Raw genomic sequence first — 27,540 nt, 5'->3', positions numbered from 1 at the left:
GAGGTATATCATTTACCCTATGTTTAACCAACATGACTTTTTTATGTTAATTTTAGGCTTTTAATATGCTCAGTATATTTAACTTGTAACTGTTAAAGCAACATGATTTATTTATTTAAGCTTCACTGTAAAAAGTCTGTTGGACTTAAGTAATAAAAAACATGAAGATCGGTTGCACATATTAAAATCATGTGTACTTAAAACTATTCCATTATTTTAGAGACAAACAACAATGCTATGTCAAAGAAACATGAAATTGTTATGTTAATGTGAATATTTCCTTTAATATAGGTATATTCATTTACCCTATGTTTAACCAACATGACTTTTAATGTTCATTTTAGGCTTTTAATATATTCAGTATATTTCATTTGTACCTGTTAAAGCCACATTAATATTTTGTTTAAACTACATGCTATAGTTTTCTGTTTAATCTACCTAGTGCTCAAGGGGTACATAAGATTATTTATTTCATGTGAATAGAGGCATGTCGTACATTCTTCTACAGGATCCATCCTAATCTCTTATATCTATAGCATTTATCATAACATTTTAAAACAAATAGTCAATAAAGACAAACACATTTCTTTGAACAACATTCATGTATTTTTCTCAAAAAATAAAACAATATTAACAACCACCACACATCCAGATGAGCTTTTGGTTTTTCCATCATGCAGCCCCAAGAGAATTAACAAATACATTGAAAATAAAGAAATAGAAGAAATAGAAAATGTTTGTGATGCATGTACATATACATTATTGTGTTAGAACACAGCAAGCAAGCTTAAAGGAAACTATTCTCCCAACCAAAATAAAGGTTTATTGTACCAAATGGCAAAGAAAGGCTTATTTTTGTAACTCATTCATAGTAAACAGAAAATGTCAACACCTAGCCGAAAAAAGTAAAAAATGTTCTTGCAAATCCATTATTTAAATAGTAACCTGCTAATATGAAAGGGCACTTTAATACAAAAAAGCAATGGCATTGCTTTGGAAAAATACATGGAAGTGTAATAATGGCCTGGTTTCTCACCACATATGCACTAAAGAAAGTATTACAAATAAAAACAAGAACTGACATTTTGAAGTTAGTACATTAGTACAATTAGTGCAATTAGTACATTCTGAAACACATGACAAGTGGTACTTTCTGAAAACACATGACCCCAGGAAAAACCCACATTTCTGAAACATGCAAATCAAGCAAAAAGCATGAGCAAAGGAAGTGTGCTGGGGCAGAACCTCTGCTCCGTGCGTTCCTTTATGAATGGGTCAGATTAACAGAGGAAGAATTCAAAGCAACCAGGATAAGGGTTAAACAATAATCTGTTTTAATGGTAAAACATACAATACATTACCTAATCACCTAATCACGAAGCACTCTGCAACAGCAGCTTCAAAATGCAGAGTACTCCGGGCTCAGGTTCTACCACCGTGTGATATACGTACCACGACAGCCAGTCAGAACATGAGCGCCGAGCAACAAAATCATCACAACATTTATACACAGGTGGGGAGGAGTTTTATCGCTTGCTCTTCCCTAGCTATTTGTTTATTGGCGAGTTCACTTCTGAGCGAGCTAGCCAGTGAGTTGGCAGTGTTCCATTGGTCAGTTTCACTCCTGGGCGGGACCCCAGGCAGTGAGTCAGCAGTTTGTCGATTCCATCTGTTGCTTCATCTCTTGCGCGCGTGTGTGTGTGTGTGTGTGTGTTTGTCCCTCTGCCCTTAGGCAGATCCCCCAATCAATGATTTGGAGTCATGACAGAGGACTCTTTGACAGAAGGCACACACATTATCCCTATGCAGCCCATTATACAAATTAGACCCTCCAGAAAAACGCGGGCAAAAATCCTTGATTATGTGGGCTAAATTCCTTGATTATGCGGGCTAAAATCCTTGATTATGCGATCAAACATGCAAGGTTTTTATGTGATTTTATGCGGTGAAATTGCGGGAAGTTGCGAAATATGCGGAAAGTTGCGAAATATGCTAAATATGCGGGGGAAAAGAATAACAATTTTTTTAAATATTGGGCTGTCTTATTTATTCTCTCTCACACACAACCTGCCACTAACGTTAAACCCCTTTACTATTCAATTAAACACATTAAATGTTTATTTATTGTAAAAGCAATTGGGCTATTTTAATCTCACACACCCCCCCCCCCCCCCCCCACACACACACACACACTCTTCTCCGCCTCATTCTGTTTTCATTTACTCGTTCGTTATCTGACCAGCTTCAATCTTGTAGGCTACTCACTTCGTTTCTTGTAACCCTCGAAAGGGTTTTGGAGGTTGATCCCTCGGTGAACGTGAGTTGAATGGCTTTCTTGTCCGCAGCAGCAGAAAGCATTTTCGAATGTTTGAATGAATCTAAGTGGGTCGCCACCGTCGATTTTCTCTTATGCTCCAACACACAGTTGCACGGGGTGCAGAATAGTTTCCCCCCACTTTTTGCCCGGTCTTTAGTAGAAATGTTCATTGGTAAATGAGCTCTATACAGTGTTGTTTACATTCTGTGATGCGCGAGCTGATGACGTCACGTCCAGACGAGTTAAAAAAAAAATCTTCTCAACTTTGTGTGGAAAAATGCGGGGATTATGCGGCCTTTTGATAAATATGCGGCCTTTTAAAAATCTGCGCCATTTTGCTGATTCTCCGGTAAATTCTGCGATCGCAGAATCGCGTATTTCTGGAGGGTCTAACAAATGTCACCTGTTTTTCTTTATGAAAGCCATACTTGTAAATATCCAAACGCCATCGTCCCATGACAGTCACAGAATCAGTCAACCAACAGAAGTTAACTGTTACCATGCCCTAAGGCCTTCCCTGAACTTCCCTTCACCCCAAAGTCAGCTCACTTAGAATCAGAAGGACCTTTGTCTCTCTAACTTGTGTGTGACCCAATCGTCTCCTGCTCTGTTAAGAGTCTTGCAGGAAACGCACGTACATTTACGAACAAGAATTTAGCTGTATTATCTGAGGAAAATGTCTCTGGGAATTCCCCTGTTAATTGCAAGGACTATTGATAATTAACAGAGACTCAAGGGGCCTCTTCTTGGTATCTGCAAGGCAGAAGTCATTCAAGACAGAAATCACAAGTTTAACACACATTCTATATAAGGTGACACCAGATACCAGAAATACACTATATGAAACTTTCTGCCTCCCTCAAGTGCAAGACAGTTGTATCGATGAAAGCCCAGTATGAATGCTGTAAAAGTGCACAATGGTCCATGGCAACAGCTCACTCAAATCGTTTGTTTTTAAACGCTTGGGCTTTCTTGGAGAGCATGTTGCCGTCTAGCTCCATTAACATTTGCTGGGGCACTTTGAACGTGCACTTCAGTTTAGTGGGGTCGTTCAGGTTCATTGCATACATTAGTCCAAACAGCATGGTAGCAGCTAATGCAATGTTGTCCACATCAGTTAGTACCTGTTGGCCTTCCAGGACACTCTGTCCTCTGGTCCCATGGTGGAATTGTGTTTGACGACATAAAGTCCCACTGTAATCCCCTGAATGGACCGCAGAATGACGTCTTCATCTTCTGCCTGCAGAGCACACAGCCACAAAAGGAACAGAGTGAGATCTAACAAATAAATACATATATATACCCATTACTAAGTCCCTGTGTTTAACAAGTACATTTGGTCAGATTTCAGTACTTTTAAGCCTCTTTGTTATCTGATATACACCTGTCTGACCTGATAAAAAATGTTTCATTTCCTGTATCCGTTTTAAATTAAAAGCCCTCTAGCTTTTCAGTGTAGTCTGGCTATTAAACTAAAAACAGGGATGTTCACATACTTTAGGCTATACACTATGTGGTGTTTCAATAAATACATATTTTAACGCCCAACAAAAAAATCAGAAGGTCAAATATTACTTCTACTGACCACAAACTCTCTAATTGAGGTACACACACAGCCCCTTGAGAAGACAATCCCGGCCTGAATCGACATCATCAACCTAAGTGAAGGGGAATAAGAAAATAAAGAATCTATTTTGCTCAATGAAATGTGTACACTATTGACTCGATGTATAATTTACTTTAAATTAATTCTTACTTGAGTCATGTTTGACATAGTACAGTTCAGACGCTGGCCTATCTGTCCTCCTCTCTTCTCAAAAACCTTCAGAAGTTTGTCAGATAGCACATCCAGCTGAGAGAGAAATCTTGATTGGAGGGGCAGGGTTGTTATGCGCTTAAACTCCGCATTTATCAAAGAAAACAAAATATCACAGTCATAAAAATCATGAAATCATTTCATTTTCTAATGATGTTATGATTGTAGTTGTGTTCTTGCCTCAAAACGATGCAGAGAAACTAGTCCATGCATTTGTTACTTCAAGGCTAGCTTAATGTAACTCTTTATTATCAGGGTGTACCAAAAACTCAGTTAAGTTGCTTAAGCTGATTAAAAATGTATTGACCAGAGCACGGAAAAGGGACCATATTACTCCTGTTTTGGCACTATAGTGAGAATATTATCACTTTTGTGAAGGAGGCTTTATCACAGAATGTTTGGCTTTTGACTCTCACTTTCTGAATAACTTTTGCCTAATAAATCAGAAAATTTGTATATCCCTGCAATGTTTGCAGTATGTAAATGTTATGAATAAATATTCAGAAATTGTCAGACTAATACCAGTTTTCAATTAGTTAAAGATCAAGTTTAAGTTAGTCAAGTAAATCACACAAAACATTTGAATACTCACCATTTACTACAGAGCCTTTGGAACAATGTTCAAAGTAAGGCTGAGGTCCATCTTCTCCACACCAATGACCTATCACAGAAAAACACATTTGAAATTATTTCATTATTCACACACGAATAAAACAAAAATGTTCTGCTCCTTAAAGGCGACATTTACCATTTAATTATGTACCTTTAGGTTAATATGAACCGACTTCGGCCGAGATGGGCGCCTCCAGTGTAAAAAGCTACAGTAGCCTACAGTATACTAATGCAATGAGTACAACTTTGTACGGAGCCATACACATCAGCGTTGCGAGCTCATTTCAATGGAGACGTGCACTGCAGCAGCGCGCACCGCTCGTCATGTGACGAGAAACAACCAATCACAACCAAGAAACATCTCAACTTCCGTAAACACAAGTGTACGGCAAATATGGAAGATAAGTTCATTTCACAGCGGGTGGATCGTCACCCTTACTTGATGTGTCCGGCATGTCCCCCATATTCATGGTATGTGCACCGCTGCTAAAATGTAACACAATCATTAATATCCTCCACTTTCCAGTATCAAGTGTCGCTTTCCGGGACACACCCCCACACACAATATTGTGTCTGTTTTGATCTGTGTGTATTTACTGTATTTACATGAACACAGAGCGGATAAAGCAGAGACATAAACACGTTTTTTTTAGGGAAAATACTGCACTCCCACAGACAATATTGTATCTTTAACCAGAGAGTGCAATCTACTGTTTCATCATAACATCTAGAGTGGTGCTGTTTCACTCTTTGTAAAATACTCAATGAGAATGGGGGAGAGATGGGCCGGCAGAATAATTACCGAAACTAAACAAAGTGTTTTTATTTATTTATTAAAATTATAACTACAATCCAAAAAAACAGGGGAAGCCTGGCGTCCCTTGGCCTCCAGGAGAAAACGCCACTGAGTTCAAGGGATAATTCTCACCCACCTCTTGCTCTTGCCCTGCACTTGTATGTGCCAGTTGAGCTGGTTCTTCCACCAGCTCAACTCTGTCCGTCATCATGAACGCAAGAGGCTGGCTGTATATCTGAACTCGCGCCCTCATCATTCTCTTCATCATCTTGCACTTGTTCTAAGCTGCTGCTGATAATGCTTGTAGCAGCGCTGGTGGCCGGGCTTGCCACGGAGCCCGGCCGGGCACAGCCCGAAAAGGCGACGTGGGCAACACCTCCGCTTCTCCGTCCCGCGGGCCCACCACCTACGGGAAACAGCGATGGGGTCGGGTGCGCTGCCAGAAGGGTGGCAGTGAAGGCAGAGGGTCTCGACGGACCAGACCCGGGCGACAGAAGCTGGCTTTGGGGACGTGGAACGTCACCTCTCTGGGGGGGAAGGAGTCGGAGCTTGTGCGGGAGGTGGAGTGTTACCAGTTGGATCTGGTTGGGCTCACCTCTACGCACAGCGTCGGCTCTGGAACCTTACTTCTGGATAGGGGTTGGACTCTATTCTTCTCCGGAGTTGCTCAAGGTGTGAGGCGCCGGGCGGGTGTGGGGATACTCACAAGTCCCCGGTTGGCTGCTTCGTTGTTGGAGTCTACCCCAGTGGACGAGAGGGTTGCCTCCCTACGCCTGCGGGTTATGGGGGGGAAAACTCTGACTGTTGTGTGTGCTTATGCACCCAACAGCAGTTCAGAGTATACGGCCTTCTTGGAGACCCTGGAAAGAGTCCTGTATGGGGCTCCTGAAGGGGACTCTTTAATCTTGCTGGGAGACTTCAACGCACATGTGGGCAATGATGGAGACACTTGGAGGGGAGTGATTGGGAGGAACGGCCCCCCTGATCTGAACCGGAGTGGTGGTTTGTTACTGGACTTCTGTGCTAGTCATGGATTGGCCATAACAAACACCATGTTCGAACATAGGGATGCTCATAAGTGTACGTGGTACCAGAGCACCCTAGGCAGAAGGTCCATGATCGATTTCGTTATCGTATCATCGGACCTGAGGCCGTATGTTTTGGACACTCGGGTAAAGAGAGGGGCGGAGTTGTCAACTGATCACCATCTGGTGGTGAGTTGGGTCGAGTGGCGGGGGAAGCCTCTGGATAGACCTGGTAAGCCCAAACGTGTAGTTCGGGTGAACTGGGAACGTCTGGAGGAGGCCCAAGTTCAGGAGGCCTTCAACTCACACCTCCGGCGGAGCTTTTCGGGCATTCCTGTGGAGGTTGGGGACATTGAACCAGAGTGGTCGGTGTTCAAACCCTCTATTGCCGAAGTCGCGGCGGGGAGCTGTGGTCTCAAGGTCCTAGGTGCCTCAAGGGGCGGTAACCCTTGAACCTCCTGGTGGACACCGGTAGTCAGGGAAGCCGTCCGACTGAAGAAGGAGGCCTTCAGGGATTTGTTATCCCGGGGGACTCCCGAGGCAGTTGCAAGGTACCGACAGGCCCGAAGGGCAGCAGCCTCAGCCGTGGCCAAGGCAAAGCAGCGGGTGTGGGAGAAGTTCGGAGAAGACATGGAAAAATACTTTCGGGCGGCACCAAAGTTGTTCTGGAAAACTGTCCGACACCTCAGGAGGGGGAAGCAGGGAACCATCCAAGCTGTGTACAGTAAGGATGGGACGTTGTTGACCTCAACTGATGGAGTGTTAGGGCGTTGGAAGGAGCACCTTGAGGAACTCCTGAACCCGACAACTCCGCCCTCTATGTTAGAGGCAGAGCTGGAGTATGACGGCGGATCGACACCAATCTCCCGGGGGGAGGTCACTGAGGTCGTCAAACAACTTCATAGTGGCAAAGCCCCGGGGGTGGATGAGATCCGCCCAGAAATGCTGAAGGCTCTGGGTGTTGAGGGACTGTCATGGTTGACACGTCTCATCAACGTTGCGTGGAAGTCGGAAACAGTACCGAAGGAGTGGCAGACCGGGGTGGTGGTTCCCCTTTTTAAAAAGGGGGATCAGAGGGTGTGTGCCAATTACAGAGGCATCACACTACTCAGCCTCCCCGGGAAAGTTTACTCTAAGGTACTCGAAAGGAGGGTCAGGCCGATTGTCGAACCTCAGATTGAGGAGGAACAATGCGGATTCCGTCCTGGTCGTGGAACGACGGATCAGCTTTTTACTCTCGCAAGGATCCTGGAGGGGGCCTGGGAATACGCTTATCCAGTCTACATGTGTTTTGTAGACTTGGAGAAGGCGTATGACCGGGTTCCCAGGGAGTCACTGTGGGAGGTGCTGCGGGAGTATGGGCTGAGGGGGTCTCTACTCAGGGCCATCCAATCTCTGTACTCCCAAAGCGAGAGCTGTGTCCGGGTCCTCGGCAGTAAGTCGGACCCATTTCAGGTGAGGGTTGGCCTCCGCCAGGGCTGCGCTTTGTCACCAATCCTGTTTGTAATATACATGGATCGGATTTCGAGGCGTAGTCGTGGGGGAGGGGGTCTGCAGTTCGGTGGACTAAGGATTGCACCACTGCTTTTTCCAGATGATGTGGTTCTGATGGCTTCATCGGTCTGCGATCTTCAGCACTCACTGGATCGGTTCGCAACCGAGTGTGAAGCGGCTGGGATGAGGATCAGCACCTCCAAATCTGAGGCCATGGTTCTCAGCAGGAAACCGATGGACTGTCCACTCCAAGTAGGGAATGAGTCCTTACCCCAAGTGAAGGAGTTCAAGTATCTCGGGGTCTTGTTCTCGAGTGAGGGAACAATGGAGCGTGAGATGGGTCGGAGAATCGGAGCAGCGGGAGCGGTACTGCAGTCTCTTTACCGCACCGTTGTGACGAAAAGGGAGCTGAGCCAGAAGGCAAAGCTCTCTGTCTACCGCGCCATTTTCGTTCCTACCCTCACCTATGGTCATGAAGGATGGGTAATGACCGAAAGAACGAGATCGCGGTTACAAGCGACCGAGATGGGTTTTCTCCGCAGGGTGGCTGGTGTCTCCCTTAGGGATAAGGTGAGAAGTTCGGTCATCCGGGAGGGACTCAGAGTTGAACCGCTCCTCCTTCGCGTCGAAAGGAGCCAGTTGAGGTGGTTCGGGGGTTTTTTTCTGCAGGGAGAAATTTGAAGATCACGTGACATACAGTAGACGCCAGCCATTGGAATGAATGGTGAAAAAAAACGTAGGGATCCTACAATTTCAGAGGCCTTTTTGTAGAAATACTACGTCCTACGTTGTGGACCAACGTAGTTATTACACGTTTTTTTGTGAGACTGGGTTGGTACAGTGTTAACAAAAATTCTTAGTTTAAATAACTTACTATATCCATGTTTCTTTAACTTAAAACAATATATTTGTGTCACTTAAAAATTACTATTAAATAGAACTCAATTGATAAGATTATACTTTAACTTAAAACATTTAAGTTAAGGTACTCAAAAATGTTGATGTAATCGGTTCCAACAAAACGTTTTGAGTTATATTAACTTGTCGGGTTTTACAGTGCAATACAATGCTGTACATTCTTTCAAAAGTGGACGTGCTGCTTTTAAGTATGCGGATGATTCATCTTGAGTGGGCGGTGAAAGCATTGATTAGTGTCGCATTAATCAACATAAAACTGGAGTGACCTGTTCTTCTAATATTTGATAAATGAAAGTACATGTCTTCATCGAGCCTCCAGTCAGTTCCAACAGACTTCTCCGCAGGTAAGGTTCAAGTGCTCTTGGTTTAAATATAATTAAAATAATCTCTGCCCAGTTTACATTGAATAAGAATGACGGAAATAATTGGGTTATAATACCACATTATGTAAAAATTGAACTATATCTGTCTCTGTTTAACAGTAGCATGAGCATAGCTGCATTTAATAAGTGTGTCTTATAATGCATGTCATGATAGTGTTGCTTATTCTTTTTTACTTGCTTATAATATGTTTGCTGTTGAGCTCATGTGTTGTTTTCCTTGAGTTTCAATGCAGGGATTATTACAGCCTGAAACAGTAGAGTGCAAAACAGTTTCCAAAGCTTTTTTTGCAGACCAAACAGGATGGGTTGGTACGATAAAATCCAGTTTTCAGATTATTGATCTCAATACGAGAATTGTGCCCCGTCATGAAGTGCAGTTTAGGTCTGATAGACAACAGGAATTAGTGAAAGTGAGTCATAATGTTATTTTAGTTGAAAATACTGAGGAGACTCTTGATCTGCCTTAACTAAAGCTGTGTTTTGCTGTGTACACTTATGTAAGATAAGATAAGATAAGATAAGATGGACCTTTATTAATCCCCGTCGGGAAAATCAGTAGTTTAATGTGACCACAATGATTCCCGTTGTGGTCACATTGTGTGTGCCTGTTTGCATTGCATGGAGTAATACCTATTTTGCATGTTATTTCTGTTCTCCTACTCTTTCCTGGAAGCTATTGTATCAAGGCAAACAAAATGCAAACCATTTAAAATAGTTTTAAAAAAGGATTTATTCAATGTGTCTAAGTGTTTGCTTGACCAAAAGGACTTAGGTTGCCAGAAACTGTAAACTGCAAAAAAACACAGTATGGACAGACGTATTGGAGACAAACTGTTACACATTGAATTCAAACAAGAATATATAACAGCATTTAATACAAGACATCTGCAAAACACAATGCATTTAGGCTCTGACCTGAATATTGTGTGTGAGTGTTAATGATTTTGAAAAACAAGCACAACTTAGAAATCAAGGATCTACAGTAGGGAGGGAACTATTTAGCCAGAAATGTAAGTAACCTATCTGATTAGAATTTTTTGGGTTTGAAATTGAAAATATTAATGATAAAATCCTTTCCTCTCGTGTAGACATGGCCTCAGCCAGCAGCTCCCCATGTGAAGAGCAGCTCCAGTGTTCAATCTGTCTGGATGGGTTCACTGAGCCTGTCTCTACTCCATGTGGACACAACTACTGCAAGCACTGCATCACAGGGTACTGGGACAGAAGCACCCTGATACAGTGCCCCCTCTGCAAGAAGAGGTTCCGCAAGCGGCCACAGCTCCAGGTCAACCCTGAGTTCAGAGACATTTTGAAGCATTTCAACCACATGAAGGTGAATGGGGATGAGGACATAGCCAAACCAGGAGAGGTGCCCTGTGACATCTGCGTTGATCTGAAGCTCAAGGCCAAGAAGACATGCATGGTGTGTTTGGCCTCGTACTGCCAGCCTCACCTGGAGCCTCATCACAGAGTCAAAACCCTCATGAAGCATCAGCTGATCGAACCTGTGTCCAACCTGGAGGACAGGGCGTGTAAGAAGCACGACAAGATGTTGGAGTTCTTCTGTGATGTAGACCAGAAGTGTGTTTGTTTCATGTGTTTGAAAGACAACCATGCATCTCATTTGGCCGTCCCTTTAGAGCAAGCGTTCAGAGACAAGAAAGGCCAGCTGAGCCGTGTGACGTCAAAGATCAAAATAATTGAAAACAGCAAATCCAGGAATATTCAGGAAATCAAATGTTTGGTTGAACGGACAAAGAAAAAGTCTGAGAAAGAGTTAGCAGACATCGCTCAGGAGTTCAATGCCCTGTTGCTCGCTCTGCAAAGAAGCCAGGCTGAGCTCATGGAGAAGATCCAGAAGAAGCATAAAGCAGCGCAGAGGGAGGCTGAAGACGTGGTGACAGAGCTGAAGCAGGAAGTCTCTGAGCTCAGGAGGAGAAGATCTGAGTGTGAAGAACTTTTACAAACAGAGGACCACCTCAGCTTCCTGCAGAGCTGTTCACCTCTCTGCATATACAATCCAACATGCCAATAGACCTCTCTGACTTCAGTCAGCAGAGTTCTGTGGGGATGGTGAAAGAAGCAGTGGCTAAGATGGGAAGTCTTCTCAGGCATCAAATGGAGATGATAAGTCATGAGGCACGCTTAAGCAATGACTGGGAAGGCCCTGCAGCTGAAGAAATAAGGAGAGATGATTTCTATGAAGAGGTGTGGAACCCCCCCAAGGACAAGCTGATGATGATCCAGCAGAACGATGCAGTCGATGTGACTCTGGACGCCCACACAGCCTACACCAAACTTGTAGTCTCTGAGGATGGGAAACAACTAAGGTTTGATGAAGGCCTAACACCTCCAGATCCTTTCTCTCCTCAGAAAGGATTTCAGTATCAACCCTTTATCCTTGGGACTGAGGGCTTCTCCTCTGGCAGGTTCTACTACGAAGTTCAGGTCGGTGGGACTGGATGTTGGGTATTGGGAGTGGTCAAAAAGTCCATCTGCAAGTTTGTATCACATTTTCCCAACCCGGAGCAGGTAGGCTGGACATTCTTAAAACTCAACAATACAAAATCCCAATCCCAAAATGAATATTTCCCAGGCACTTTTAGCCGTTCTCCCCTGTCCCTGAGGCAAAGGCCCCAGAAGGTTGGAGTGTTTGTCGATTACGAGAAGGGCGAGGTGTCCTTTTACGACGTGGACGCCAGGACTCTGATCTACTCCTACTCAGAATGTGCCTTCATTGAGACCCTGTCAGCACTCAAGTCTTTGTTCTATTATATTGCAGGCATATCCTTTGGTAACAGACCAAAGCTCTACCCTTTTTTGGGGGCCTTCAGTAATGGAGAGAATTCTGACACCATGCTTCTTATCACTCCTGTAGCCCATGCAATTTAAGATTACAAGTTACAAGTACCATAAAACCCTAAAAACTGGGGAAATGAATGTGTTACTGCTGAGTTCAGCAGTTACTGTATGGAAGAAGTCAATTTAGAAATTATACATTTTTTTATTCGTAGCTCTTTCTATAGTTAAATTGAGATTGAAACTGATCAAAGCAGATTTCTTAAGACATGACAATTACTTATGAGATTCACTTTAAATCAGGGAGACTGGTAGAAGATAGTACAGTAGATCAGGGGTAGAGTTTATTCACATTCATGTTGCAATACTCCCATATGACCAGGAGATGACACCATTGTTTAACCAGTGTTCTGATCTGTTTCTCAGAGACCCTACTGTTAGGAAATTTGGGGACAATGCTTGTAGAAACTTTATTTCATCTCAAAACCATTTAAGACAATGTAAACAAATATCCTTTGGTTTCTAGTATTTTGTTTAAATTAATATTTGCTTTTTTTCTCACACTTATTTGATGGTACTTGATATCTTTGTTTTTAATTTAAATTTGGTCAAAACAGTTCCAAGCTACAAGCTCGTCTTCTTGAAATTACTTCTAATGGGTTGCTACTCAGTTAAATACGTGTAAATCAGTGTAAAACTTTCATTATCATTTTTCATATCACCCCCCTTTTATGGAGACAAAATATTGTGTATGCATGTGGAACCAAGCCAAACCACTAATGACACGTAACTCAAAACCAAACGGCAGCATTGTATAATAAGCTAGGCATTACAGTGCTGAATAAGTTCAAGTCAGCCCAAATACATCATGAAGTGGTTAGACACTGCACTGGGAGTGACCTTAACAATGCATATTATATTAAACTGCTAAACATGACATTTGGGATGTGAAAAATTACAAGTTCTACTCCTTCCCTCTTACTCACAAATTTAACAAGAACAGCTAGTCTATGGGCAGTATTTAGAGACAGAGTTAAAACAGGGGGACAGAGGGCATGACATGTGGAAAATGGTCCTGAGTCGAACTCAAACCCAGGTCCTCCGCTTGGGGACTTGGGGAGCTCTATCAATTGAGCTTTACAGACGACCGTTTTATCAGATTTTCAATAAGGTAACATTCAAAATTTAAGACAGCTTCCTAGGTTTTTAAACCTGGTTCAGAGTACACACTAACACACACCTTCTGAGACAATTCTGCATGCATCCTTATTGTATGCACGTATGGTCTTGGTACTAAATGATTTCTGTGTTCTGTGTAACTCTAGTTTATTTTCTCATGCTTATTTGATGGTACTTAATATCTTTGTTTTTTATTTAAACTTGGTCAAAACAGTTCCAAGCTAGAAGCTACCTAAATACTTAAGTAGGGCTTTATGAAATTGAAATGTACATTTTTTAAGGTGTTTTGTCATTGAATAGACCTAAAGGTTTATCAATTAATTTGACCAAGTTTATTAATAATAATAATAATAATAATAGATTGCATTTATATAGCGTCTTTCAAGGGACCCAAGGCTGCTTTATATGTTGTGAACAAACAAAGAAACAAAGAAACAAGTAGGGCAAATAATAAAGTAACAATTAAATAAATAGCAGTGGGAGTGGCAGGCTGTATAAACCAAATTTAGAGCCGATGTAACTACAAAAAAGATTTATACCGATAACATTTTTTGTGTTCATCAATGGGTTTTTTAATCTGAGTTTGTCTGTTGTCTTTTTATGTCTTCATTATTTTATTATCCCTTTGGTTTTAATGCAAGCTTTTTTCGAAGGCCAAGAAAAGTGTCATGCTTTCCTACAAACTATCTGATGGATGGGCTTAAATAATTTGATATGTGTGAACCATGCATTTAATGCTGCTGAATAAAAGTATATTTCATTAAGATTAGCTTCCAGACCTTTTTTGGGGGGTATGTGTGTTTTTGGTGATCACAAAATGGGGCCATATAGAGTCTTTGTTTATAATGGTGACATACAGGGAATAGAGCAGTACAAGTTTTAACTGATCCAGTTAGCTGACACATTTCAGAAGGGAGCGCTGGTCCACCACTCCTGGAGGGTTTCTCTCCAGGGGAACTTTAGCCAGCAGACTATTTATACTTCAGCTGTCTGACTGGCGCCCTGGGAACTGGGACACTGTGTCTGTAAGTGTGTGTGTGTGTGTGTGTGTGTGTGTGTGTGTGTGTGTGTGTGTGTGTGTGTGTGTGTGTTTGTGTGTGTGTGTGTGTGTGTGTGTGTGTGTGTGTGTGTGTGTGTGTGTGTATGTGTGTGTGTGTGTGTGTGTGTTTGTGAGTGTGTGTGTGTGTGTGTGTGTGAGTGTGTGTGTGGGGGTGCAGAAGAAAACCCTAATAAGCATCACATTATAAAGATTAGTTAGTAAGGAAATAAAATAGATACATTAATAATGAAAATACCGTTATCAGATCAGAATATCTTTATTAGTCCCACAGAGGGGAAATTTGCAGCGTTACAGCAGGAAAGAGCCACAGACAGGCAGCTTAGTGTTGCATATGCACATGCGTTAAAAAAAGTACTAAGTTATAATATAATAAACAACACAACAATATGCTAAAAAATTACTAAGTTATAATATAATAAACAATATGCTAAAAAAAGATAAAAAAAAAAAAATTACAAATAATTTTCAAAAATACAGATCAAAAACAAATCAAATCTACAAATCAAATCCTGTAGCAGTTCTTAGGATTTAGCAGCCCGGTATATATTACAGTTATTAAAGATGGCATATGTATATAAAGTATATATTGCACATAAAGCACATATTGCACAGTTTGACGGTATTTAACAGCAGCAAGTTACACAATTTACAAAATACAAGATACATACCTTGTAACAGCAACAAGGGTTTAGCAGCCAGGTATAAATTACACAGTTATTAACGGCATATATATTGATTGATTTAGTGGCTTGGTATAAATGACACAGTTATTAATGGCATATATATATTGCACATACAGTATAGCACATATTTCACAAAGTTGGTTTGTATTTAGCAGCAAGGGGTGTTATAGTCTCTGTTGTGGTGTGTGTAGGAGGGTCTACTAGGGGCAGTGCTGGTTGTAAAGTCTGATCGCTGCAGGAAGGAAGGACCTATCAATTAGTAAGTCAGAGGGGTACTTACAATGTAATACATTTAGTTAATAATTCATAATTTCCCTTTAGTAACATTTTGCAATGCAGTATTTACTGAAATGTAGTATTTTTAGTATGTGGTCTAGTTAGTACCTTGAATACTTAATCTTAAACTAATGATGCTATCTATTGCATTTTAGTTATATAAAATTAAAACTAGCTATCAACATGAGATGATAACATATTAATTAATCTAATATGAAATCATATTTTTTTGGGGAATATTTTAAATCTCAAATATAAGCGACTATAAACAGGAAACAATGTGGAAAACAAGGTAGAATAATTATATAATACTTATAAGAATAAATGATGTCATACATTTTTATTATAAAAAACACACAATTCTCACTGAGATGCCAAATATTTAAAATATATAATCATCTTTTTTTCAGACACGTGTGATATATATGATAACATTTTATAAATATAACGAATTATATTCCAAAATGTCAGTTACCTTCCTGGTTGAATTAGGATTTATTGGAGAATTAGGATTTACCATGTACTCTTGGAGAGACAAGGAGGGGTGGAAAACGTCTCGGGGGCGCGCACTCCACCGTCGTGACGTCACGGGAGCGCCCGAGCAGTGGGGAAGCCACCAGTGGAGGAGCGGGCACAGACCATGCACAGACGGAAAGGAGGGAAAGAGAGACAGGAGAGAGAGACAGGAGACAGCGAGACAGGGAGACAGGAGACAGCGAGACATATACGAGACAGGAAAACAAGCCCCGATAGAGAGCGTCTCATCCCAGCTGACCGTTTGTTGGGCTACGGTAGACAAATCCCGCCGCTTGACAGCGGCAGTATAGCCGGAGAGGAGATGTGACTGGCCTTCTTCACACAGAGCTTATTTCACAATCAGCGGGCAGCACAGTACACACAGCCGCAGTGAGTATGCGAAGTTAGCTAGCAGTCCGAGGAGTGTGTGCGTGTATACATGCTTATTATTACACAGGCCTAAGTGTGTGTGTGTGTGTGTGTGTGTGTGTGTGTGTGTGTGTGTGTGTGTGTGTGTGTTGTGTTTGTGTGTGTGTGTGTCAGCCTCACGTGCACACCGTCTGTGTTTGTTTGCGTCGTGTCAGTCAAGTCTGTGTAAAGGGGGACGCCAGCGGTAGATTAAACCGTGATGCCCTCTTCGAGGTGCACAGTTTCCAGGTCAGCTGTGAGAACCTGGTTCTATTAAAGAGCAGGGCTTCAACCACACTTGTCAGTATGATACATTGTGTACTAAGCGAGACGATTCAAAAACGCCGTTTTGCTCGTTAAAACCAATTGTAGCTGTACAGGAGCCTCCCTAAGGAATAACCAGCTAATAACACGAGTGTTGTCTCTGTACTTAAATGCGATTATCAATCTGTTTCGACTGTGCTGCTGTCAACCTCAGTGCTACATTATTTTCATCATAATCCTATAGTAGTATTTTACAGTGCCAGTTTAGTGACCTTATACAGCATTTACTTATAGTAATATCCCCTATGTGTGCCTGTGGTGGTCCAATTAAGTTTAATCTCTTGCAATAATATTCGTATGAGGACTTTTAGTTGTGTTGCGATATTTCTAACAGTGTTGCTTGAATCCTCCAGGCCGGTTGCTGTGTTCTGAGATCGTTTAAACCAGTTGAGCCCCGGGCCTGTTTTTCAGGCCTCAGGCTCGAAAAGGACATTCCCAGAACAATTGACTATATCTTTACTTCTAAAAGGGGTAAATTAATACACTTTTTTCTCAAAGCAATGATAAACCTTTGAGTTGGATGTAGAAGAGTCAGAATTAATATAGATTTTTATTTTTTTTTAAAGTAAATTCAGATTGAACATAGTAAAAAAATGTAAATTATAGTGTCCGTCCAAAAAGCTTAAGGAATCTAAACTATAACATATAATAAGTAACCTGTATCAAGATTGATCAATTCTGGGGTCATTTGGGTGCATTTTCCATATCTCTGGCCCCCGTCAGTCGATTTTGATGATTGACACCTCTTTTTAACCGTTAAAGCCAATAGAACGAGGGGAAGTTCCTAAAATCCATCTAAACATTACCCATTGGTGAATGAGCGATGCATAGCCAGAATGCTCCGGAACAGGAAGCTGTCATACACTCTAGTTATCGTAGCAGCTAATATTAAATCTCCGTTATTGACATAAAAATGGAATGATGGATTATCAGTACTCATTTCAAAGTGATAAAGACACATTAACCTTCAGCAGCGTTTTTATTGTTTTAATGCCATTGAACACAACTTTTGATCAGAACAACAGCAACGGTAAGACTTATTTTCCGATTTGGTCCCGTAAAGCTCATTTTGTTGTTGTTGTTTGTTGTCATTTCGCCACGAGTTCTGAGGCCTGTGCTACGAAGCTGGTTCAACCTAACCTGGATATGTTTGAGTTAGCCGGTTGGCCTAATCCAAAACATACGCGCTCTCGCTAAACGGTACTACGACGCGGGTTATCAAGTGGATCGCTCAAGCCAGCCTTGTCCTATCTAGTTAGGTGCGCGTTCACATGAAAGGGGTGGTATTTGGAGCATTCGACCAATAACAAACATGGACAAGCGTACTGACAGCGCAGCGTCATACTTCCTGAATGAAAAGTCAACTATATAACTAGACAAATATGTTAAACTTTAAACATCCATAACTTAAACACTTTATCCAGGATAAAAGCCACATAGTTGCACCTGCAAGGTGAATACAGTATATGATACATTATGATGTGATGTGCCGCGGACTGTACTTAATGTTACTCTGATCCGGTTACTTATGTTGTGGCAGATATTTAAGTAAGCTTTCTTAACGCTAATGTTATAATAGTCAGATTGCTCTGAAGATGCGAGGTGATATTCTATTAATGTTCACGTTCACACAGTCGGTGATTTTTTCCGGCCGTCTTTCCTGCATTTCCTTTCTCCTGTAATATGACTTGATCGCTTTAAACTCCGCACACTGAGCTCTGATTGGTCAGCAGGCAGTGCTTTCACTGAGTTGAGCTCTTAGCCTGCAACCTAACCTGCTCCGGGGCAGGTTAGCCGCACAGCATAAGTTACCATGGAGATCTAGCCTGCTAAAAAGAGAACCAGCTTCGTAGGACCGGAAAGCCCGAGTTTTCCCTGAAGTTAGCCGGCTAAGCGAAAATCCTGCTTCATAGTATACCCCCCTGATCGCTCAGTGATGATATATGTCTGGAATCTGTGGAATCTCAGCTTGCTAATCAATATCTTGTTTGTGCAGATACGATAAGTAATAAGGGTATTTTAACGTGAGTTCTGTGCTAAGTATGTTAGCATTTCTTCGCTCAGGGCTAATTCAGAGCCTTTGTTATTACCCTTATATATCGTTTTGCTAAAAATGGTTAATATTGTCTGATAGCTGAGTTTCTTTCCGTTAAGTGGATATAACACATTCATAGTTTATTAAATGTTAAGAAACCCTCAGACGCTGTTTCTTGCAAGATGTTGCATTTTGCCCCCGCCCGCAGGGCCGTGGGGTTTACAGTAACTGGTTGTTAAGGCACAAATATTTTCTTTGCACTTCTTTAAAAAAATGTGTCTTACTATTTAATGCTGCCGTAGTTGCATAGGATCGTCAACAGCCATGTCTTTCCAGCTGGCATACCGCTCCAGACTAGGTGACTAAAACAATCGATATAAGATTGCACCGATCAAGGCTTGAATTCTGCTGCGTTTGTTTTGCAATGGGGGGAAATGCAGGGGGGGGGGGGGGGGGGATTGAAATGGGGACACTGTGATTTCCTCCGTGTCTCGCCCACAGCCCTAGTTCTTGCACCGCCCCCCCTCCGGGAACACCAAGGCGGGGAACCGAGCCCGCTTCCTTCCACTCACATTGTAAACACTGCACACATTTACATGTCCAGCCTCTGCACTCACATTGTGAGCGTAAACGTTGACTAATATCATGGGGTTTTCTTTTGTTTTAGAATTGTATCACACTTTTTTTCAAAATGTAGCATGGCCTGACCCAAAGTAATGTCTTCCTGAACTTTTGATACCTAATGAATGAGCGATTTTGATAGACCCTTTAGTCTCCAGGCTTAACATCAAAGGTGAACAGGCTAAACACTCGTCTCACCTGACAAAATAATTTCTTTTTTAAATCACCAGAATTTTACAAGACCGTGATCTACTGTGCTTTGTTTCAAATGTAATTATTCAAACCAATTTCATCCATTTGCCAGGGGTAGTCTTGCACATTAGATAGATAGATAGATAGACTTTCTGAGGGGATGTTTTGCGTCATCTTCCCAACACTTTCATCCTTATTTATCCTGGCAAGTTGGCTGTAAGAGTACATTCCTTTTTACACCATGAGCCTGAGGGAGTTTCATCCCCACTTTCTCTTCCATTAAAAACTACACACTCCTGAATTAGTTTTCTGCTTCCCTGCCTTTGTGTTAATTGCCGAGTCTCAACGGTACATTTTCCATATTTGCTCTGTAGGCAGCAGCTAAGATTAGATAAGTGTGTATTTGCAAGTGCATGATCCGATGTAGTTTTCTGCTCAGCAGCATGTTTGTGCACATCAATGTGCGTGCTTCTGTGTGAGTCATAATGTGTGTGTAGAAATGTCTGATTATATTTGCGCATTTTGTTTGCCCAGCCTGTATCTCGGATTCATTTCCTGTGGTATACTGGAGCTGATGCTATCTGCCTCTTATCAGCGTTGTGCTTTCCAGTGTCTGAACCATATTATGTGTCTTATCGCTGATAGGACTGGTGACACAGAGTAATGCAGAACAGTCACTCCAAAGAGCCAAAACCTGTATCTTGACTAGACATCTTCTGCCTATTTTCTCCCAAATGTAATTGGACCACTCACTTTATTGAAATATCTAATTTGCAAGCTTTTCCGGATAAGTGTTTTTTGTGAAAGAAATCGTAATTATTAAAATCTTTGTTTTTTTAATTCCTTTTGAAATGTCTACATATTACACAAGTCCTGTTGAAATAACTTCTAATTAGACCCTCCAGAAAAACGCGATCCTGCGATCGCAGAATTTACCGCATAATCAGCAAAATGGCACAGATTTTTAAAAGGCCGCATATTTATCAAAATGCCGCATAATCCCCGCATTTTTCCACACAAAGTTGAGAAAAAAAAAAAGTTAACTCGTCTTGACGTGAAGTAGTGATGATGATGACGATACGTCATCAGCTCGCGCATCACAAAAGGTAAACAACACCGTAGAGTGAACGTGTGGAACTCACACGAAGAATTTTTCTGCTAAAGACCGGGCAAAGCAGTACCCCGATGTCTTTCACGAAAGTGGGGGGAAACTATTCTGCACCCCGTGCAACTGTGTGTTGGAGCATAAGGCTTACGGCCCGTCTACACTACAGGCATCAAAAAATCTTGAAGCTGGGCGTGTCTGAAGCTTGGGGCTTTTTTGCGAGCAACGCGACCAACAACCAATCACATGAATCTCCCGCCCCCGACATACAATGCAATAGCAATGTTAAAACGAAGTAAACTGGATATAAACTCTCCAAACAGGCGAAAAACCTACCAGTTTCACCCACTGTCTCTGCCACCTCCCTCCATGCCTGGTTCCTCCGGTTTGTATCCCGGTAAATAGTTCTGGTCATAAAGAACCGGGTGATTTGCTACCGTAATATCTCGTTTGGAATATGAGGAAATGAACTGCGGTCTGGCTCTCCCAGCTTGCACGCGGTTTGATTGGCTGCGCTTGCACTGGCGGGATTTGCATAAACGGGATTTGATTGGCTGATGCCAATCATCGAGTCTCAAAAGTTGAACATTGTTAAATTTTTGATGCCGATAGATGCTCGTGATGCTTGCAAAGCCATGCCATGCTCCCCACAATGCAGTTCGGTGAAGATTAAAAATCTTCTACGTCACCCCATTCAAGTGAATGGGCGAAGCGTTGAAAGCATTTTTCGGTGCCTGTAGTGTAGACGGGCCGTTAGAGAACATCGAGTGTGTGTGTGTGTGTGTGTGTGTGTGTGTGTGTGTGTGTGTGTGTGTGTGTGTGTGTGTGTGTGTGTGTGTGTGTGTGTGTGTGTGTGTGTGTGTGTGTGTGTGTGTGTGTGTGTGTGTGTGTGTGTGTGTGTGTGTGTGTGTGTGTGTGTGTGTGTGTGTGTGTGTGTGTGTGTGTGTGTGTGTGTGTGTGTGTGTGTGTGTGTGTGTGTGTGTGTGTGTGTGTGTGTGTGTGTGTGTGTGTGTGTGTGTGTTTAACGTTAGTGGCAGGTTGTGTGTGAGAGAGAATAAATAAGACAGCCCAATATTTAAAAAAAAATCTATTATATTTCGCAACTTCCCGCAATTTCACCGCATAAAATCACATAAAAACCCCTCATGTTTAATCGCATAATCAAGGATTTTAGCCCGCATAATCAAGGATTTTAGCCCGCATAATCAAGGATTTTAGCCCGCATAATCAAGGATTTTTCCCCGCGTTTTTTTCTCGATCTAATGCGTTGCTACTAGGGGTGTAACGGTTCACAAACATTTCGGTTTGGTACGTACCTCGGTTTTTAGGTCACGGTTTGGTACGTTTTCGGTACAGCAGAAAAAATTATCACAAAACATAAAATATTTTCAGGGTTTTTAAAATTATTATTAAACTGTGAATAATGTATTCACTGAAATAAATACAAAATATAATAAAATAAACATTAAGGTGCAGCATTTCAATGAACTGAAATAATCTGTATTTGAACTTTACTGTACTAGTACTCACAAAACATAAACTATTAGTTTTGGGTTTTTAATTATTATTAAACTGTCAATATTCACTCAAATACAAAATATAATAAAATAAACATTAAGGTGCAGCATTTCGATGAACTGAAATAATCTGTATTTGAACTGTACTGTACTAGTACCTAAGCAGCCAGTTTGACATTATGACTTTCTTGTCATTGTATTTTCATGGTTTTTTAAAGAAAAATGAACTTGTCCACATTGCTTGCCGAAAGGGCAGATCTGCTGGCACTAACAATGTCTCCTGCTGCGGAGAACACCCTCTCGCTAGGGACAGAGGTAGCAGATAAAGCCAGGTAGCGCTTTGCTAACATGGCAACATAAGGATATTTGGCGTTTGTAATAGCTTTGGCTCGGTCTGAACTTTTTGCGATTGGTGGAGGCTTAAATGCTAGTGGGAGTTTGGTTTGCACTTCAGTCTTTTTTCTTTTGGTACCGTAATATTCACGTTTGGGCTATGTCTTTTCAAATGAGTGTGCAAGTCTGATGTATTGCCAGCGGCGTAACCAATTTTAGTTGAACAATGCCGACAAACAGCTTTGGTTCGGTCTACCTGTCTCTGTCCGTCATCCTTGTACGTAACTGCGAAACCAAAATGTTCCAAAACCGGAGACTTCAATGATGCTGGAGGATTTTCGAGCTCAACTTTATCTGCGTTCGCCATTTCGACAGTTCCTCAAATTACTGACTACATTTGAACGCATCCCTGTGACCAGCTCTCATAGTATGCCTCTCGTCCAATTAAATGACTTGCTCGCTCTCTGACGCGTCGAACCCAATGTGAGCAAGTTACTCTGAATGCTGCGGCGCAGCACCTGAGATTACTTCCAAAAAGTTATTCACTTTCTTAATTTTTTACGTTTAACGTTATATTCGTTCGGTACACTTCGGTACACAGGTGTACCGAACCGAATAATTTCGGTACGGGTACATGTACCGTTACATCCCTAGTTGCTACTCAGTTAAATACGCATACATCAGAATGGCAAACGGCAGCATTGCATAATAAGTTATACAGCAGTGCTGAATAAGATCAAGTTAGCCCAAATACATCATGAAGTAGTTAGACACTGCACTGGGAGTGACCTTAAAAATGCATACTGCATATTGCGGTACGTTCACACGGCAGCGTGCGTTGAAGCTTGCCGGTGGGCGTGTCTGCCTCTTCAACAACAAATCACATTAATCTCCCGCCCCGGACACACAAGCACGCAGTTTGATTGGCTAGAGCAGGGGTCGGCAACCTTTTTGATATGAAGTGCCATTTAAAAAAAAAAAAATGTTATCAGCGTGCCAACGATCGAGAATTATCAACGGAGGGGGGGAGGGGTTGAGGAGCTTGACGCTCGTCAACTATCAGCAGGAGGGCGGGGGAGCCTCGCTGCGGGGAAGCAGTGTGTGGACCTGTCAGCGCAACTTACATGATGCCGAATTTAACAAACACATTTAAATAATTGGTTTAAACGGCATAATAATAAGGACGATCGTCCGTTCTGTGATTCTCCAGAACACACAAGTTATGATATTAGGGTCATGCAGAGTGAGATGAGATCGCTGTCCCTTTAAGAGAGAGAGAGAGGGGTGCGGCTTGTGCATGTGTGTTTGTGAATGGTAGAGCGACAGTGAGGGAACGTGTATGTTTCTGGAAGTGAAACGGGAAAGCAGAAAAACAGAGGTCTGTGATGTATTTTGTGAAACAGAAGAACAGCTAAATAAATGCAACGTCCTCCCAAGAAGAGCTCGCCTCTCTCCAGTCATTTAAGCTAAAGTGGGTTATTGAACCTGAAGCTTGTTGCTTCTGCCCTCCTCGACTACGGTCTGGGAGCCGACAGGAAAGTTCAGCACACAGATGGCCAGTCCGCCCCTTTGTAGCATATTATTTCGATGAGAGATGAGCAGTTCGCCACTGGGCTTTCAACTAAATAAACACAGCCACGCAAAAACTGCGTCATTTGTACAGCTCCTTATGGGTACTGCAATTAGTGAAGTGCTTTCCTCCGTGGTGAAACGATCAGCACTGCACCACGGAGGAAAGCGGCAGAAAGTCACCTGGAGATAAAGAGAGCGGGGCTGCGTTGCGTGCATGGCTTCCTTCTGCAGGTAACGGGGAGACGCGCTCCGGCGGCGGTCTCGCGTTCAAGATCCGAAAATTAATTTAAATATTTTGCACACTTATTCCACTTATTCCCTAGTGTGCCACTGGTTACGGTGCCGCGTGCCAATGCTGGCACGCGTGCCAGGGGTTGCCGACCCCTGGGCTAGAGCTATATGATTTGATTGGCTGGCGCTGCCATCGACGCTTGAAAAGTTGAACTTTTCTCAACTTTCGAAGCGAGCAACGGAGGCAAAGCGACGCCACGGAACCACAATGCAGTTCGGCAAAGCGTGACGTCACCCCATTATTTTTCTTTATAGATATTTTACAAATCACTCCCCTTTTAAACTGTATTCTTGTTTATTAATAACAACTTTTTTTAACTTTCATATAGTATTTTATACCAGTTTTTCCTTTATTCTTTTATTTTTTTATAACTATAATGATCATATAAAGATGTGCCTTTACCTCACTGGTTGTTAGCATAGCTAGCTAACAAGATGCTAATAACAAAAAAGTTATTGACTGTATGATCAGTATGACAGATGAACAGATCGCCACTGGGCTTTCAACTAAAGACACAGCCACGCAAATACTGCGGCATGTGTACGGCTCCTTATGGGTACTGCAATTTCTGAAGTGCCGGTGTTATACCGTAGATTGAAGCCCTGTTCGCGGGGACGCGCAAACACGACGTCATCGCGTGTATTGAGCGTTCGTCTAGTTTAATAAGCTTTTTTCTCTCTTTTGAATTATATATTTCCCGTCAGATTAAAAAGCAAACGGCTGAATAAATAATGTGCATACAATTGCGAGGAGGCTCGTTTTAAGGACACTTTTCAGATAGTCACAATCTTCGTATTGGAACAAACTTCCGTTTTTAAGTGTAGTCCCACTCTGCTATGTTCCTCCTTCCTACAGAACAGACAATGACAGGATAATATGTCATTTGTCAGTATAGTCCTATTTCTTAAAACCTTCTCTGTTGTTTAAGTGTCTGATAACCACGAATAGTAAGCAATGATATGACAGTAATGATATAACATATGCCAGACACTGTGTTATTTTCAAGCAAGCCTAAAAGATAATGTGTTCAAACTGGCTTCACTTGCTTTAATTGCTCCTTTGAATGTAATTTTCCTCTGTGGTTTCCTACTCAACACATGTTTGTATTGTAATGCCACTCATATTTTATTTGTTATTGTATTTGAAGGTGACATTGAATGCTTTGAAAGGTGCCCTAAAATAAAGTGTATTATTGATCTTATATCTATGCCTATATAACACTATTAATGTTCCTTATTTTAGACTATGGTTTTTCCTGGTGTCGATAGGGAAGATCTGCACTGTTCTCTACATAACATGTTCAGCAGAGCAGGTATTTCTCCTGCCAGATATGTCACCCCCCCTACAACTTTGTCCAGGACAGTCACAACTTCACCAAAATCACACTGGTGTTGGTTGTTCCCCTCTAGTTTATGCTCACCAAAGCATTTTACTCTGGGCCCAGCAGGTGAAAAACTAAAGAGGGGGTTCCAAATCCGGCAGACCAGGTGTTGTAGCTGCCGGATTTGGAACCCCCCCTACAACTTTGTCCAGTACAGTCACAACTTCACCAAAAGCACACTGGTGTTGGCTGTTCCCCTCTAGTTTATGCTCACCAAAGCATTTTACTCTGGGCCCAGCAGTTGAAAAACTAAAGAGGGGCTTCCATATCCAGAGGAGGTGTTGTGGCTGGCTGCCGGATATGGAACCCCCCAGCCGTTATTCAGCCGTTTGCTGTTTAATCTGACAGGAAATATATCATTCAAAAGAGAGAAAAAAGCTTATTAAAATAGACGAACGCTCAATACAGGCGATGACGTCACGTTTGCAAGTCCCCGCGAACAGGGCTTCAATCTACGGCAGGGTGTCACTACCCGATCCGTCCCCCTGCCCGATCTGTACTGCGCATGTGCGAGATGGTCCGCCATATTGGAGAACTCCGGACGGCAACCCAGGAAGGACATTTGACACAGTGGCTTTTGGCAGAGCTGAAAAATAAAACGAGAGAGAGATGAGTTATTGTTATTACAACGTGACTTCACTATTATTTAACAACTCTTCTTATGGGGTTCTTTTATTTGGGGTTAAGTACATTGTCAGAATAAGTGAGAAAATGAATTTAACTTCTGTGAGACAGCCATATGCCATACATTTTTGCATACATTCACATTAAATATTTACTCAGTATGATAGCTGTCTAACAGAAGTTAACTTCATTTTTCACTTATTCTGACAATGTACTTAACCCCAAATAAAATAACCCAATAAAAAGAGTTGTTAAATAATAGTGAAGTCACGTTGTAATAACAATAACTCATCTCTCTCTCGTTTTATTTTTCAGCTTTGCCAAAAGCCACTGTGTCAAGTGTCATTCCTGGGTTGCCGTCCGGAATTCTCCAATATGGCGGACCATCCCCCACATGCGCAGTACAGATCGGGCAGGGGGACGGATCGGGAAAAACAGGCACTCGCTTGTTTAATATTTTGCGGTCTAGATTTCTTTAATTTAGGCCGGAGGTTCCCCACCCCCGATATAGAGTGATGCATTAATGATATATTTGTGTAGGCCAACATGGAAGTAAGCATTGTTAAGGCTTCCTCGACTCAAATGTATTTGTATCATTGTATTTTGAAATATTGCAAATATACGATCTCCGGCACACATGTGCTAACATGTGAACACCACTTTTATAAGCGCAATGCATCTAATGTAATACTATAAAGTTACTAGAGTAAGCTCACATGACTTTATGTCACCACCGCTAAGCTAAAGACGGCTTGATTGATTGATTGATTGAAAAGTTTATTAACAGCTTGTATATTGGGTATAGTACAGTACAGCTCAAAACATACAATTGTTAAGGGGATGCAGACCAGAGAAAGACTTTCGTCTTGTTTACATCAGGGTCCCCCATTTCCAATTCATCATATCATTTAAGACATATAAGACATATTTGACATACAGATGGCTTATTTACAATTTACATACAAGTGTTTTTTTAGATACAGATGGCTTATTTACAATTTTCATTTTAGATTTCGTTCTAATACATCCTAACCGGACATTTAAGACATACCAAGTCTACAGATATACAGTTAGTAACAGAGTCTAAAATGCGAGTATATACATAGATGGGGGGGGGAAGCTGTCCATTGTACGACAGGTTGAGATTTGTACCATTACCGGAGCCAGTTTTGCAATGCTCTCCCCCGAAGGTGCTCTTTAAGAGAGGTTTTGAAGGTAAGTATAGTTTTACTTTCCTTTACAGTAGTGGGAAGAGCGTTCCA

The 27,540-nt window shown here is 41.9% G+C and overlaps 1 protein-coding gene across 8 annotated transcripts in view; it reads left to right on the top strand.

The window, feature by feature from the left end:
- Positions 1-15,953: 15,953 nt before the first annotated feature.
- LOC307021729 (ELKS/Rab6-interacting/CAST family member 1-like) overlaps positions 15,954-27,540 on the top strand; it is a 217,196-nt gene continuing 205,609 nt past the window's right edge. For all 8 annotated transcript variants that reach the window (XR_013803233.1, XR_013803234.1, XR_013803235.1 and 5 more), the window contains exon 1: positions 15,954-16,264. The gene's annotated coding sequence lies outside the window, so the exon portion shown is untranslated. The remainder of the gene's footprint in view (positions 16,265-27,540) is intronic.

The sequence above is a fragment of the Notothenia rossii genome, assembly GCF_949606895.1.
Source record: "Notothenia rossii genome assembly, chromosome: 10".
Taxonomy (NCBI): Eukaryota; Metazoa; Chordata; class Actinopteri; order Perciformes; family Nototheniidae; genus Notothenia; species Notothenia rossii.
The sequence above is the reverse complement of the archived record's forward strand: the minus strand, read 5'-3'. Positions and strand labels throughout refer to the sequence as shown.